The following is a 16,140-nucleotide window of genomic DNA, read 5'->3' on the forward strand; positions in this document are numbered from 1 at the left end:
TTCCAAGAAATGAAGTTAACCGCTGCAATCAACAGATAAAATCGGGAGTGACAATACGTTATGAAGTGTTGTGCCAAATCGCATTTTAATTAGCTAGATAAGACATCATTAGCAGGTAAATTACCCGCAGTTTGTTTTATTTTATTTTTCTTATCTAGCAATGTTATCTTGTCCATTAAATTGCCGGAACACGGGTTCAGTGAAGGGGTTATGCTAAGAGATGTACAGAAATGACGGCAAATTGCGTTGTGTCCTAGAAATTCTGCAAAGTAGATACTTTTGTATTGAACAATGTTCTGTAGATTAGTCATGTAACGAATATTTTTTTTTAGGCATTCGCGAACGCGGATGCGATTATCCGCTGCCGATATTCGCGAATGCGAATGCGAGTATGAGTTTTTAATTTAGCGCCATTTATGGCTCTATTTTGACCGCTGACCTACCGCGCGAGCCGCACGCAAACATTTGGATCTTATTTCGTATAATGCTGAACGGATCTGAAATTAGCCGATCAATGATTATATGTTTACTTATCGAAAGTTTGTAAATAAAAACACGTGAATTGAAACAATGATTTCAAGACTGCGCTAAGTATGTACATTATTATTAATTATATTAATTAATGTTCGCAAAATCTTCACATAAATGTTGTGAATGCGAATGCGAATAGGTATAAAAAAACGTGCGAATATTCGCGAATATGAATACGAATATTCGTTACATCACTAAAGTAGATATTGAACAGTTTAAAAAAAGGGTTATTTCGAGTCTTGGGTATTTATTATGTAACTAATTATTTAGATGCAAAGTCTTCTTATGCTTATTAGCAACGTTTTATTTAAGAGTAGTACCAGAAATGCTTTGACTATAATAATATAGCGTTAATTTAACGTTGATCCTAGGTACATTACATACAGTTGTATGAAATAATTAAAACGCAAATGAGTTATGCTAGTCACTGTGCATATTAAGTTAAGTAATAAAATACATTAACGGCTCGATCAATTACTGTAAAAACATTTCAAACCCATTTACTGATTTTAAAAAGTAAAGAAAAAAGAAAAATCGGAAGGTTCCGTACAAATTTGTAATCAATCAATATCCAATGTTAGCAGAGCCTCTTTCATTAGCAAAATATACGCAGTATAGGGTAATTTTAAATTGTAATTAACATCTAGATAAACAGAAGTAAAACAAAAAGATATTCAGACTTTTCTTATTGATTGTGCTATAAGAGCTTTCTTACCCCTGTGTAGGCCACAAGTAGAGCTCTCATCAGACGCAAGTATGCCTGGAGACAGACAGACGGATAACAAGTTCATATACTTCATCATCTTGCTCATTCTACACCCTATATCATAAAAAAAGAGTCTCGAATATCAAAATGACTGCTGACGTCTCCATCTATGGCAGCATTCCTGGCATTCCAGTTGGTGATGCTACCAACCCTTATCTCGCAGAGTGGTAAACAAGACGGGAGTCATGAGGCATTGCCCAGACAGCATTATTTTTACGATCCCTAATACAAAACGCTTCTTCTTTTTTTTCCGTCTGTGGGGCCACGCGTGCGCACTAATGGGTCGCTGTGATAACTCTCACTTTTAAATCCTTTTATTTCCATGTCACCCTGTAAAGGACCTTTTGTCCAGCAACCGAATAAGAACTATATTTTCAAGTGGAAGGGATCATTTTAGCTAGTTGGGTGCGTTGTACTTTAAATTCCAGAAAATATAAGTCATTTGTAAAGTTATCTGCACTTTATTTAGAAGTTTCTGTTGCTGTTTGTTTATAATTCTGGTGCGTGTTTGGGATGGCTGGGATTCTTTGGAAATATTAAGTTGGTCTTGAACGGTTCGTGTTTCGGGGGAGTTCAATTAATGTCATGTTCGTGTAATCTGTAATAGAGATAACACGATTCAAATTATACAGATTTAGTACACATTTTAACGGCCTTGTGACTTAGCTTTATTTTGTTATATTATACGAAATATATGAGGTTGAGTCACAGTGCCATCGAATGGAAGCTTTTAAAATAAATATACAAACCGTAATAATTCAGCGTGCAATAGTTGTTAGCTACTTGGCAGTTTCGAAAACTGTGTAATTTTTGCAAAGGTACCTATTTTGTTCGTTCTCATGAGTACCTATTTAATTATAATTCTTTAAAAAGTTAAAAATACCCACGACGGTTAAATTATTTTCAAAAAGAGTTAAGTACCTATTTTTAACGAAAATTCTCCGACTAAGAGTATCGAAAGAAAAAATATATAATTTCGCTTGTGGTTTAATAAAGTTACAAATATACTTACAAGAAAATCCGTCGGTGCCTGCCAATCCATTTCTCTGTTCATTTCAATTAGAATATCAAGATAAGCTATTATCTTTGTCCCTTATAGTACATTCCCCATACAATTTCAAACCGCATTTCAAGAAATGTCCTACGTAGATACAGAAAAGTTATTGACTGCATTAAAATAAACATTGATAAGTTAATAGTCTTTATTTTAACAGTTTATTTATAATTACATGTATAATATAAGTAAATACTAAGGTTGCTTCCTACTTCCTACATTGTACCTATTTTGCATGTGATTAAATATTTAAGTTTTGGTTATGTAATCTTTATTTCATACCTGAACCTGTACACACAGATGAAAAGTATGTTTTATTTTTTGCCTTAATATAACTTTGTTATAATATTAATAACTTATTTGTTATAAGTATTTGTTAAATTCTAGTAAGGGAGATAAAGATTTATAATTATTTATAAATTATTTTATGATTTAATCACAAATTCACACAATTGTGTAGGTGTATTAAAAATTCATTTGGGGGGCTGATAATAGCAGCAAAGACGGATTTTTTGTATTTATAATTTAATAAACACGGGAAAATAATATTTTTATTAAAGTCACTGTTGTAGCGAGCTGGTGGGAAATGCACTGGTACGAAGAAAAAACTGAATTTATTTGACATCAAAAATAGCACAATCGCAGTCTTACTTAGAAGAGACAGATCCGTCTAATACAGACCATAATAATACGTTCTGTTTGGTGTTGCCAACAACTGTCACTGTTCTAAATGTTGCCATCTCTTATTTTACGTCATTCGAAATAGAGATGACAACATGGCGGCATCTGTGGGGCTTTAGCATATCAAACACCAGTACAGTACATTTACCTTAGATATCCGATCCTTTAATACTTAAATTGTTTGCGATTCCCCTATCCTCATCATATAATCCGTTGTTGATTTTCATACAACATATAAAAGCTTTGTGAGCGAGTGCGCTGTCAGAGCTGTCAAAGCTGTATCGAATTACTGTCCTTTCACGCAGAGAATGGCGCATAAGCGCATAAGTCTGCTTTTCATAACAATGTTACACCTGCTATAACTGCTATAAATTATACATGTTATAGTAGACGTTTTCAACCTTTTGGTTTTAACAAATCAAACAATACGAAACACTCCAAACGAAGACGCATTCGGGTCAATCAACTTTTTTACCCACACTAATCTGTCCGCGACATTTTTCAAAAAATTGCATTTTTGTAAGTAAACATGTTTTTTCTGTAATTTAATAGGTAGATGGTGTACATGAATACATGCCATCCTACGTAAGTTCAACCTATTAAACCGTGAAATATCTTGTTGGAAGTACGATTTTTCGGAAACGCCAGAGACAATTTTGGTAACGCAGGAGACGCCCAAAGTGTCGGTAAAATAGTTGATTGGCCCATTCACGGCCCTTCGCTCTCGTACAAATTGACAGATGACGCGAGTCAAACGATTTGACAAGATTGTGGAATCGATTCGGTCGATAAGCAAAGTCAAGCTCTATTGTAATTGAGTTCCGTTTTACGCGATGAAAGTTGACGAGATTAAAATTCTCTTATCTTATTAGTTTTATAGCAAAATAATATATTTTTAAGTGATTTGTGTCTGTCATGTCATGTCACCGTACCCAAGCTATCCGAAAAGTATTATAATGCTGGTGCGATGCGATAGGCTTAACTGTATGTAGTAAATTGTATGTACAGTCGAGTCCATAAACTTGTGAGCAAAAATTTGATCAAAAATATCTAACCACGCTTCTACGCCGTTAACAATAGAGTCGTGTTCAGATATTTTTCATCAAATTTTTGCTCACAAGTTTATGAACTCGACTGTACAACACAATTTAATACAGCAATAATCTAAATAAGTATATGACAAAATACCTATAGGTATAACTCATAAGGCCTTAAATAGATTATAAGCAGCAGCAGCAGCAGTGCTTGCACTGTTGTGTTTCGGCGTGGAGAGTAAGACAGCCGGTGAAATTACTGGCACTTGAGGTATCCCATCTCAGGCCTCTAGGTTGACAACGCATCAGCAATACCTCTGTTGTTGCAGATGTTTATGGGCGGTGGTGATCTCTTACCATTAGGAGACCCACTTGCTCGTTTGCCATCCAGTCGAATAAAAAAAAAGTATTTTATATTTCGAATTTTTATTTGCAGTATAACCATACCTTGACCGGATATATATGTATTGCCAATTTTAACGCCTTTATTTTATTTCTAATCATATTTGTAATTCCACAAATTGATTAAAACAAGTGAACGCTGCACGCGACAGCACAATCAAATCGATTTAGTATGAATCCACTAGCTCAAAACTAATTAACTGACTCGTCTAGTCGTGCGAAGTTTTTTATACAACCATTATAAAATAGCAATAAGGTGCTAGTTTATTTAATAGCCTGATCAAAGTATTTATAACCGCCTACTTAAATTTCACCGCACTTTCTCATTACGAAAGCTACCAGGCGAATATGAGTCTATAAGAGGTAAACGTTTCAAAGGTTTGTAGGGACACGTGGCAACGCAAGTTCGCTGCGAATTGTATCTCAAAGCCTTGGGAATAAAGGCTAACCTTCGTTGTTTACTGTGCGATCGATTGAAATGCAAAGGAAGACTAGAATTACCGTCATAATGAAGACCTGACTGTTTAAGTAAGATGCCTCAAACACGCGAGTTCTTGTCATGAACAGATGTTCGAAAAAATACAAGCCTTGTTCCTCTATGCAAGACTCATCGAAGATAATTACCATTAAATATTTATTATTATTCTTCGTAAATGGAAAATACGAAAAAGGTTTTTTACTCTAGGTTGGATACATAAGGGAACGCAATCCGCTAATATTAAAAAAACGAAAGTTTGTGTGTATGTCTGTTACTCTTTCATGCGACCTAAGCCTGGACGGATTTGTATAAAACTAACTTTTGCCTGCGACTTCGTCTTTAATGAATAGTTCGTCATCGCTATCTCGTGGGAACCATTCATTTTTGGGATAAAAAGTATCCTATATGTTAAATCCAGGTTTTCTGTCGTGTTAAATTTCATTCAAGTCCGGCGGGCCACATCGCTATAAGAGCAGATAACCTTTAGGGGAGGTAGGTGTGGCAACCACGAACCAGAAGACGAAGCTTTGACAGGCCTCCCACTAGGTGAACAGATGCGAGGGTTGCGGACCACCGATGAATGCAAGTTGTCGTCCATTACAGAGTTCTAAGAGGGAGACATGGTGAACAGTGGGCATTTTTACGGCTGATGATGGTGCATTAACCGTGAATCATTAAATACACTATCTCCATTTCAAATTTCATATTAATTGATTCGGCAATTTCAGCATGAAAAGCTAAACAAACCGATGGACAAGCAGACAGAGTTACTTTCACATATTTGTAAGTTTATAAAGTTTTTTATAGTTGGGATGCAGAATTACCAACTATTTTCGTTACGATGCCATCAATACTAAACTAGACGTTAGTACGTGTCTAAAAAGGTGTGTTCGTAGTAAAATATGGCCTGCGTATAATACTTCCTAGCACACCTGCCTAAGTCCCAATGCGATGAACACCTATCAATTACCATGGAAATATGAACACGCATACGAACATGCATGCAGGCGGTTAAAAAATACTAAAACGCGTAATTTAATAGCAATTGCTCGGACGTTGGAGGAATTACTAATTTTATTGCTGTTGTGTGCCTTTCCGATGTTACTTGTAATCTGGGAGCAGTTAAGTATGTTGTTAGAAATCAGCAAATTTTTAAAAATATGCATTGTGAAAGATCTCTCTTTCTCTCTTGGTCCGGTCCCTCGTGTCTGAAGATCTTGATCAGTATCAGGGTTGCATCTGAAGCGGATAATCTGCCTCCAACAATTTTGTCCTGCTCGACTACTCATGATCATTTTCCGTGACTCTTTTTTCTCTAGCCATAAAATTGTCAGGGACTTTACAATGGCCTTCCTGTAGAACTCTATGGGTTACATTTATTTTATAACAGTCAAGAATTATTTATAGTTTTCAAGAAAAAAAGAGTTTTGGCAAAATATCATTATGACACTTTAAATTATGACTTATTATGTATGGATTCCAATATGGATCCGTCCGTCTCATTGGTGAATAAATAATTAATAATAAATCGTTCCTACTAATATTATAAATGCGAAAGTTTGTAAGTCTGTTTGTTTATTTGTTTGTTTGTTACTCCATCACGTCTAAACCGCCGAACCGATTGCGATGAAATTCGGTATACAGATAGGTTGCGTCCCGGGGAAGGATATAGGATAGTTTTTATCCCGGAAAATTGCTTAGTCCCCGCGAAACAGCGAAAATCGAATTCTACGCGGACGGAGTCGCGGGTAACGCCTAGTCTTATCCATATTTTACCTACTTTTTTCTATCATACACTAATAAATACTAAAAGAAAATAAACATTATGCAAGAAGCTCTAAAACACGAGAGTCGATAGCGAGTTCTCGATTCTTGAATCGATTCGATTTGCTCGCTCGTTACCGTGGCACCAGACAAGGTCGGCAAGGTTATCGAATTTTCATTGCCAGAAAATAAAGTAATCGAGTGGTTTCGATCGATTTTAAAAGTGTATCAGAATATTTATTGTAAAACGATGACTTTAGTAGGTCGCTTGTAATCTGTTTGCAGGTTTGAGTCACGGGATCCCTTCGATACCCATAATTTTATTGTTTTGATTTTCGATAGTCAGAACTTGGTACCCATATTATTTTTGGTCATAATAATCAATAGTCATAATCGTTGTTAGGTATAACGCGTAATAAATATAATGATTAAGTAGAATAATGTTACATGCCATACAAGACAAAAGTCATAAAATTGATCAGCACAATATCAAAAAGCATACCGTTTATTTTTCATAAATATTGTAGGTCATATCGGACTATCGGATTTCTGACTTGGTAGTTCCAAACTTGTATTTTGATGGTACAATTATTCCTTTCTCATCTACCGTCAGAAATCTGGGGATCATAATGGACCAAACGCTTTCTTGGTCGGCCCAAGTGACTGATGTCAGCTCAGGCGCTTGCAAAATTTTCTACCTCTTCAAACGAAAATTACTCTGGCTCAGTCTCTTTTGCTCCCGTTGCTTGACTATGGTGATATTGGTTATCTGGATCTAAATGAGGAGCTGCTTGACAAGTTTGATCGCCTTCAGAATGTATGTATTCGATACATTTTTGGACGCCGCAAGTACGACCACGTGTCTAATTTCAGGGTACAGCTGAAGTGGTTGCCTGTAAGGGATCGTAGGAACATCCACGTTCTGTCATTACTTTTCAACACTCTTCTTAATCCTTCTGCTCCCATATACCTTTCCAAGCGTATCAGCTACTTGGCTGCTGGCAGTCAGTATCGGTTACGGTCGAGTACCGATCTCCTTTTAGCCTGTCCTTCTACCTCATCCAAAACATACTCTAAATCCTTTACAGTGAAATCTGCCAGTCTGTGGAATCGGCTACCGACCTCCATCGGGCAATCTCCCACCGTGGCATCTTTCAGGGAAGGCTTGAGAAGGATGTGGTTTACACCTTCGCCTTAAATATTTGAGAACATTCCTTTGTTTAATATGCTTATATATGATACTGGAGTTATTAACTTCACCGACTGTCTTTCTCTGTAGGTACACCAGAACACCACAGTGCAAAATATGCTGTTTGGTCGCAGAATCAGCAAGTTAGACGGTAGTGGCGATCAGGACGCAAGGAGTCCTACTACCAGCCCGAAAGACTAATCAGTTCATTGCGCGGTAGAGGCTCACGCCGCACAATGGTTACATGGCAAAACACGCAATGAACTAAGGTTTTACTCCTTAGTTTGAAATTTGTGTCATGCCGTCCCTTTCATTCTCCTATTAAATACTTATTAGTGAGTAGAACGATAGCAAATTTTTTTAACTTCTGTTATGACCAGAGTAGTAAAGTAACGTAAGTAGATAATCGCTCGCGCCGTAGATCTTTCTCGCGCATAGTGTGGCCACGGCCAGGCCGTTATTAATTTCGAACAACAATACACAGTCAATCACGTACTACATGAGTTTAACCGGATATTCGGCAATAAAGTAAGTTGTAAATCATAATTAAATACTTGTAAATTATACCTATGAAACGTATAAATATGTATGTATAGTAGGTACGTGTGATACCTAAGCAATTACTGGTAATAAACAATATGTATTTGCAACAGGATTTCCTTTATTTAGTAATTTAATGTTCGTACTTACATTGAACGAAACCTAGTTACAATTTAATAAAATATTTTAACTCAAACAGATAATTTAATGTAAAAAATCTCCAAACAATACTCGGTCGCCCAGATGGTTAGAAACACTATAAAAAAACTCACAGCAAAATACGGTCGCCTAGATATATACTGGAAAATTAAAGCAAAAATATAGCGCTCAGTGACTGCTGCATACAAGCGGAGAGGGACACCGCTCCCAGCCAGCACACAGTTTCATTCACACTTTGTTAAGAAAATGTTTAAGTTTGTAGATTTCGTTTCAGATTTTTGAGAAAAGCACTATAACTTTCGCCTCATCAGAAACAGCAATTGTTGGCTACGCATTAGGTATTAAACAGACTCACAAACTCGTCCGTTTCAACTACTTACTGATGTGCCAAAGACAACTTCCCAAAATTGCAGATTTTCATTAAGGAAAATTTCGGAAACATCTCACAATTTTGTATGGAGATTGAAACTTTCCGTTTCTTAAATTGAAATTTTCTATATTTTTTGTGAAAATTTCCAAAAATTTCCGAGAAAATTTCCAACTTTTTGGAAACTTTCCGCAACTTGCTGCAAGTTGCAACCAATATTTAACCAGTAGGTGATAGGGCAGTGTCTTATGAAAATCTTATCAGTCCGTCAGTTAAATCATCCGAAAATATTAGACACATATTTTTTTTGACCATCAGTGGTGTAGCGGTATAGCACGCGGTACGGATTACCGAGGAACTGGGTTCGATTGCCAGTGATGGTCTTATTTTTCTGTTTTTTCTGTGCATCTATATTTCAGTTTGTATTTTCATTTTCGGTTTAACATATTTTTTTGACAATTAAACAAAAAATTATGAAGATATACATAGCCGGTTAAAGGTCCGCGTGACGTCACGCCGTTCGACTCTTTTTAACCCCCGACACAAAAAGAGGGGTGTCCTAAGTTTGACCGCTATGTATGTTACCGTAGCTCTTAAGCGGGTGGACCGAATTGAATGCGGTTTTTTTATTTGAAAGCAAGTTTATAAGTGATAGTTCTGAGATATATTTCATCAAAATCGGTTCAGCCGTTTTTAAAATATTGAACTCTGAAGTGGCAACGTCGGGGGTTCCCGAACTTTGACGCACTTCATTGCGTATTTTTTTTGTTTTATTGACAAAAGAAATAATTTAACCAACAAAGAGTTGGAAAACCCCCGACCTTGTCACTTCAAAGTTCAATATTTTTGATGAAACATGTCTAAGAACCATCGCTAGAAAACCTGATTTCAAAGAAAAAAAACCGCATTCAAATCAGTCCAACCGTTTAAGAGCTATGATGCCACAGATAACACACACACAGACACCACAGCGGTCAAACTTATAATACCCCTCTTTTTGCGACGGGGGTTAAAAACACGTGTTATATATTTTCTGATAATAAAATTGACGGACTAATCCAACTAACATTATAAAAGTGAAAGTGTGTGTGTGTGTGTGTGTGTGTGTGTGTGTGTGTGTGTGTTTGTATGCTTGTCCTTCTTTAACGCTACAACGGAGCAACGGATCGACGTCATTTTTGGCATAGAGATAGTTTATGGGCCAGAGAGTGACGGCTACTTCTTATCCCGGAAAAATGCTCAGTACCCTTAGTGTAAGTTTTCGGTTACAAAATACGTCTCGATCGCGTTCGAGTTAAAATCTCAATTTGTATGGAAACACGAACATCACAAACGTTCCGATAGAGGCGCTGTTGTACAAATTGAGAAGTATTCTAGTATTCGAACGCGATCGAGACGTATTTTGTAACCGAAAACTTTTAGGGCACAGTTCTCGAGGGAACAGCGCGCGATAACTGTGCTCGGGAACTGCATTTTTCCGGGATAAAAAGTAGCCTACGTCACTCTGTGGCCCATAAACTATCTCTATGCCAAAAATCACGTCGATCCGTCGCTCCGTTTCGACGTGAAAGATGGACAAACATATGTACAAACATACAGACACACACACCTTCGCATTTATAATATTAGTATGGATTTATAATTCGCCTTGTAAGTATCAACAACAATGACCGCCCTTAGCGCCGTGCCAGGCTGTGACGTCACTAGCCGTAAGTAGTTGTTTCCTGAACTAAATTAGACTGCATCCCGCTAGCCGATTAGCTTCACTCTAACCCCCCCCCCCTCGTTGCCCTACTCCTGCGGCAAAAGGTTAAGGTTGAAATTGTGTTGACTGTTTTCATGCCGATTTAGGGCTGTCAACTTTGCGTTGAAATGATTAAATTTTCATGTACGATAATATGCATTAAAAAAATGAAATAATTGAAGAATTTGTTATTTACTTACATAGTTATTTATTTTGTAGTATTTTTTAAAGACACAAACTAGCGCTCGGGCGTAGCTAAGTTTTAATATTGTAGGGGAAAAAACAAAAATATATATCCCATACAATATTACCGCAGTGTTTGTAGACTAGCGCCATTAGCTTGTAAGGTAGACGTCCGAGTGCTGGTCACTGTCTCAGTAGTGGACTTTTTTAATTTTATGTCACTAGCAATAGAGATGACATAGGGTTCAATTTAAATTGTGGCCAAATTCAAGCGTTTTACGACAAAAAAAACGTTATCTCTTAATTAAAAATATATACTTCTTATTTAAAGCCGTGGTGGCTAGTGGTTTGACCTATCGCCTCTCAAAGAGGGTCGTGGTTCAAACCCGGCTCGCACCTCTGAGTTTTTCGAAATTCATGTGCGGAATTACATTTGAAGTTTAACGAGCTTTGCAGTGAAGGAAAACATCGTGAGGAAACCTGCACAAATGCGAAGCAATTCAATGATGCGTGTGAAGTTCCCATCCACACTGAGAACTATGGCCCAAGCCCTCTTGTTCTGAGAGGAGCCTGTGCCAGCAGTGGGACATATATAGGCTGAGATGATGATGATGATGATGTAAAGTTTTTGTTGGCAACCCTAAATGCACTTTACCGGTGGCGTGCTGGGGCTGAAGACAGGTGAGCAGTGTTAGTGGTGAATTGAGTTGATTCAGCGGATAGGGTAATGACCTGGAGGGGTCGAGTGATCAGTTTACGTAATCGCAATCGCGAGTAGTTGTAGACCAGTATACCCTTAGTGTAAGTTTTCGGTTAGGTACAAAATACGTCTCGATCGCGTTCGCGTTAAAATCTCAATTTTTATGGTAACACGAACAGCGCCTCTAGCGGAACGTTTGCAATGTTGGTGTTTCCATACAACTCGAGATTTTACGCGAACGCGTTCGAGACGTATTTTGTAACCGAAAACTTACACTAAGGGCACTGTACCCCTAGTGTAAGTTTTCGGTTACAAAATACGTCTCGATCGCGTTCGCGTTAAAATCTCAATTTGTACGCAAACACAAACAGCGCCTCTAGTGGAACGTTTGCGATGTTCGTGTTTCCATACAAATTGAGATTTTAACTCGAACGCGATCGAGACGTATTTTGTAACCGAAAACTTACGCTAATGGTAGGTACCTACTGAGGCCGTATCGTAAAACGCGCTGACGTTCGCGATTGCATTCACTATGTCTTTCTACTCTCGTCTTATACCGAATGAAGTAAGAAGTGGTGAAACGATTGTGATTCCAAGTGTGCTAAAAGGCAATATAAGGTCTGTGAGTTTCTTAGTCTTGTTAAAAAAAGTTGCAATACTAAAATATCAAATACCTACTAGTTTAAAGTATTTTATCATAAAAAATAGGGTAGCTATAGGTCACCAGCACCAATATCTGACACAACAAGCGTGCATAAATATCTGATACGACTCTATTTCTATGGCCGGAAGGACGTGTCAGATATTTTTGCAGGCTCCGCTGTCGCAGATATTAATGCAGGTCACTGTACGAGTACCAACAGAAAATTTCGACACAGAACTCTTTAACTTCCAAAATGAATATTTTCTTCCAGAACAAGATTGGAGAATCAAATTTTAACTGTCTTGAATATCATTAAAACATTCTAAACAATAAAATCAACGCAACTTACAATTCATAATTGTATCACTATCAGGTAAACTTAAATCATCTCACGGCTCTGTTAATAAAAATTAAACTACAAAGTAACAATAAAAATAATTATTTGACCCACAGAACCTTACGGTTAGTATATTACCGCTAATTGCAATCGTAAACTTGGAAAAATAACTTAACAACCTTCCATTAAGTGTCATGGCAGCATGGACCAAGAAAATTGTTTTATCCTTTGTGACTTTGTATTTAAAGTCGTTATATGAGTCATTAAAATCACTATAAAATCGGTGATGTCGTGTCATGGATTTGTTAGCTCATTATTAACAATTAACAAACCCACTAATCAAAATACTTATAGATGATTGTAAAAAATATCTGAAATAAAATTTAATATTATTATATTTATTTTTGATGTATTTTTTTTACCACAGAAAAAATAATGATCTTAAAATGTCTGTGGCAAGAAAAAGAAACTTCAACTGTAAATTAAATAACTCTTTCCTTTTAATTGCTTTGCCGTTTGCCAATTAATTGGCTGAACAGTTATTGAAAAGACGGTTAATGTTTAAAGTATTTCTATAATTGTTATTGCGTGTCTCTTTTTTTCAAGTATGCTGTATTACCCGACTGCGGCAAAGCAAAAAGGAAGGGTTATGATGAGTCTGATATAGCTTCGCTGGTTTGTTTGCTTTTAAAGGCTGATCAGAATTATAAAAACCTCGCCATATTGCGGAAAACCAATAGAACTAATTTCTTGCACTGGTAACACTAAATTAAAATGTCAAAGTTTAACGTTGTTTGCGCGTGGTATTTAAAAGTGTTATTTTGTGTTTTAAAATGCCGAAGATTATCCATAGCCTTGGAAGGAAAATAATTCAAAATGTATAAAAGTATTTGTCATAGAAAAAGTCCGAGGGATTAGAAAATACTCCCTTAAAGAACATCACCGACACCGTTGTCAATCTGACTGGTACGAGTATATATCGTATAGTAAGTGCAATGTTGCAATATAAAACGTAGAAGTGCTGCCCTCGCGTCAGGTTTTTTATATTCCTGGTCAGCCTTTACCTGTCAGAATTTGAAACTTAGGGGCTGTTTCACCACCCATTGATTAATTTTATTTGACAGATAAATTTAATCAATAGACGGTGAAGCAGGGGGTTAATGTCAATAAGGAAAAGTAACTACACAAATTGCTCATGTCCTAAACGTAGCATGCTGGGTTTTTCGAGAATAGATCATGATCACTAGTGGGTATACTGTCATTTTGACAGGAATTTTAAGCGATATTATAACTTTGTGCTTTCGTTCGTCTCCATTTTATTTATTCCGTTATGTGGATGAATCAAATCAATATCGAATGTCATGCCATGTGACATTTACAGATCTTTTTGAAATAATATAGTTAACTATTGGGATTGCATAAAATAAACTAGTTCCCTTCGGTCAGTGTAGGGAATTCATTCCTAAGAATACCTGGGGGTACGGCAGTGCCCGCCAAGTCGAGCAAAAAATCAGCACGGCCGTACCATCCTTTTCTCGAAGCAGTTCAGGCCATTTTCGACCCCCCTATAACTTCGTTTTGGATAAAACTAGAAGAAACGGGAGAGGTGGTTCTTTACATTGATTTATTACTTTACATTGGCGAATTGTCCTCCAATGGTAAGAACTAAATTTTAAATAATTAATTAATAAACTTAATAGCCATTCATCATCATATTAGCCATAGAATGTTCACTTAGACAGAGGACTCCTCCGTTATTCTCTTACAATCTTAGTTTATAATTAACCGAAATGACAGCTGTCAGAAATAACTTCAAAAATTATTAAGTAAGTAGGTACCTCACTACAGTAACTGGCATTTATACCGACCTATACCTATTATAAATCAAAATACTTACGAAATTCTCTAAAATATGTATCGCAACTCGTTTCCTATGGTCACTCCTATCCGATACCTGTTATTGCCGGTAACTTTACAGAAATAATTACTTATACATTTACCTACTCGTCTGTCATGTTTTTAATAAACACGTAGCGATGGCGGTAGAGTTTATTGGTAAGTACAAGAGAAAAAAAAACAACCTTTGTATGTAATATTCCCTTACCTTCATTAGCACTCGTGCCGTCGGTCGATTCATCTCCCATTAAGTTTCTGATGCTAAAAGAACTAGTCTTTCTTACATCCTGCTTCATGACGTCACAGTTCCCGTTCACCTTCCCTTCCTCCCCCTCTTCCCCACGACGCGTCGTCAAGTCCATTTTCCAAAACAGAACACCGATTATCTAACTGTCCGACCGGCATTTGTTTTTGCATTTTAGCTCGGCTCAACGGTCATAGCTATCATGGCTACTACGGGACGGTAGGTACACCACAAAAAAAAGTTTGTTTATAATTGGAACACCTTTATTCTAATTACGCGTTTTTGAAAACAAAACACGAAAGCCTGTCATAATCGCGTCTCAATCCTTTTTGAGTGCCGCACTCTTCACGTCACTTTGAATCCTGTTCTTTACCCGTACCAGGTATTTTTCACTGTCATTTGCCAGCGGTATGCGAATATTTGCGACGCGCTCGACGCGCACTAAGTCCGCGGTGACTAGTGCGACTGGCCCTCCGTCCCTCCTCCATCGCTGAGGCTACTTGGCCCTCCCTCCGCCTCCGAGGCGGAGCTTACGCCCACTGCACTCGTAACCTACCCATCGAGTACGTGTTTCATACGTCAATTACTTACTCGATACGAGCGATTTTTTAACAATCGATTCGTTTTAATGAGCCCTAATTGCGTTTATTGATACGAGATGTCAATATCGGTTTATGAACTGAAAAGTAATTTGTCTAGGAACAGGTAGAATGGTCGTTTAACGCGTAAATGGAAGGGCTTTTGAACATAGTTCGAGCTTAGTCCTAAATGACAATATTAGGATTACTTTAAGTCATGAGAATTTATATTTAATTTATCTGGGTAGGTAGTATGAACAGATACAGTTAGCTACGAAACAGATACAGACAGACAGACAGGTATCAAAGTTATAACACCCCTTTTGCGTCGGGGGGTAAAAAAAAGCCATAAGAAATAATAAGCTTAATTACGATTAAGTGCACTAAAACTACGTGCACCTTTAATATTAATAATAAATAATTCAACGTTTATTTTAGGATCTAGTCCCATAGGTAGGTACACATCATGTTAAAGAATGCAAATATGCCTTTATACTCGATAGAATACATTCTTCAGAAAGTATTTCAAACAAAGTTGCGAATGAGAGTCATGCCACATTTTTAACTACTTTGCATATTAATTGGTTATTAGTTATTTAGTAGGCATTAAGTTTTTAAATACGCCTAAGCTACTAAATATCTCTATTTAAGTATCTATCGAGATAAACCGGTCGGTACCTACTCAGCACTGGGTGACTAAACTATAGGCAACTTTTTAGGGTTGGCCAAAAATATACCGAAACCTCAATAGGTCTCAATTTGCTTATTGATCTTTTTATTTTTATTTAATTGGTATAGGTATTTTTGAAAACTGCAGCAGCAGTGGTGTCGCATTTAATACATTTATGTA

The 16,140-nt window shown here is 36.9% G+C and overlaps 1 pseudogene; it reads right to left on the reverse strand.

Moving 5' to 3' along the window:
- LOC141426416 (homeobox protein aristaless-like) overlaps positions 1–15,178 on the reverse strand; it is a 107,487-nt pseudogene extending 92,309 nt beyond the window's left edge.
- Between the last annotated feature and the right edge of the window lie 962 nt (positions 15,179–16,140).

Source organism: Choristoneura fumiferana, chromosome 3 (assembly GCF_025370935.1).
Source record: "Choristoneura fumiferana chromosome 3, NRCan_CFum_1, whole genome shotgun sequence".
Lineage (NCBI taxonomy): Eukaryota > Metazoa > Arthropoda > Insecta > Lepidoptera > Tortricidae > Choristoneura > Choristoneura fumiferana.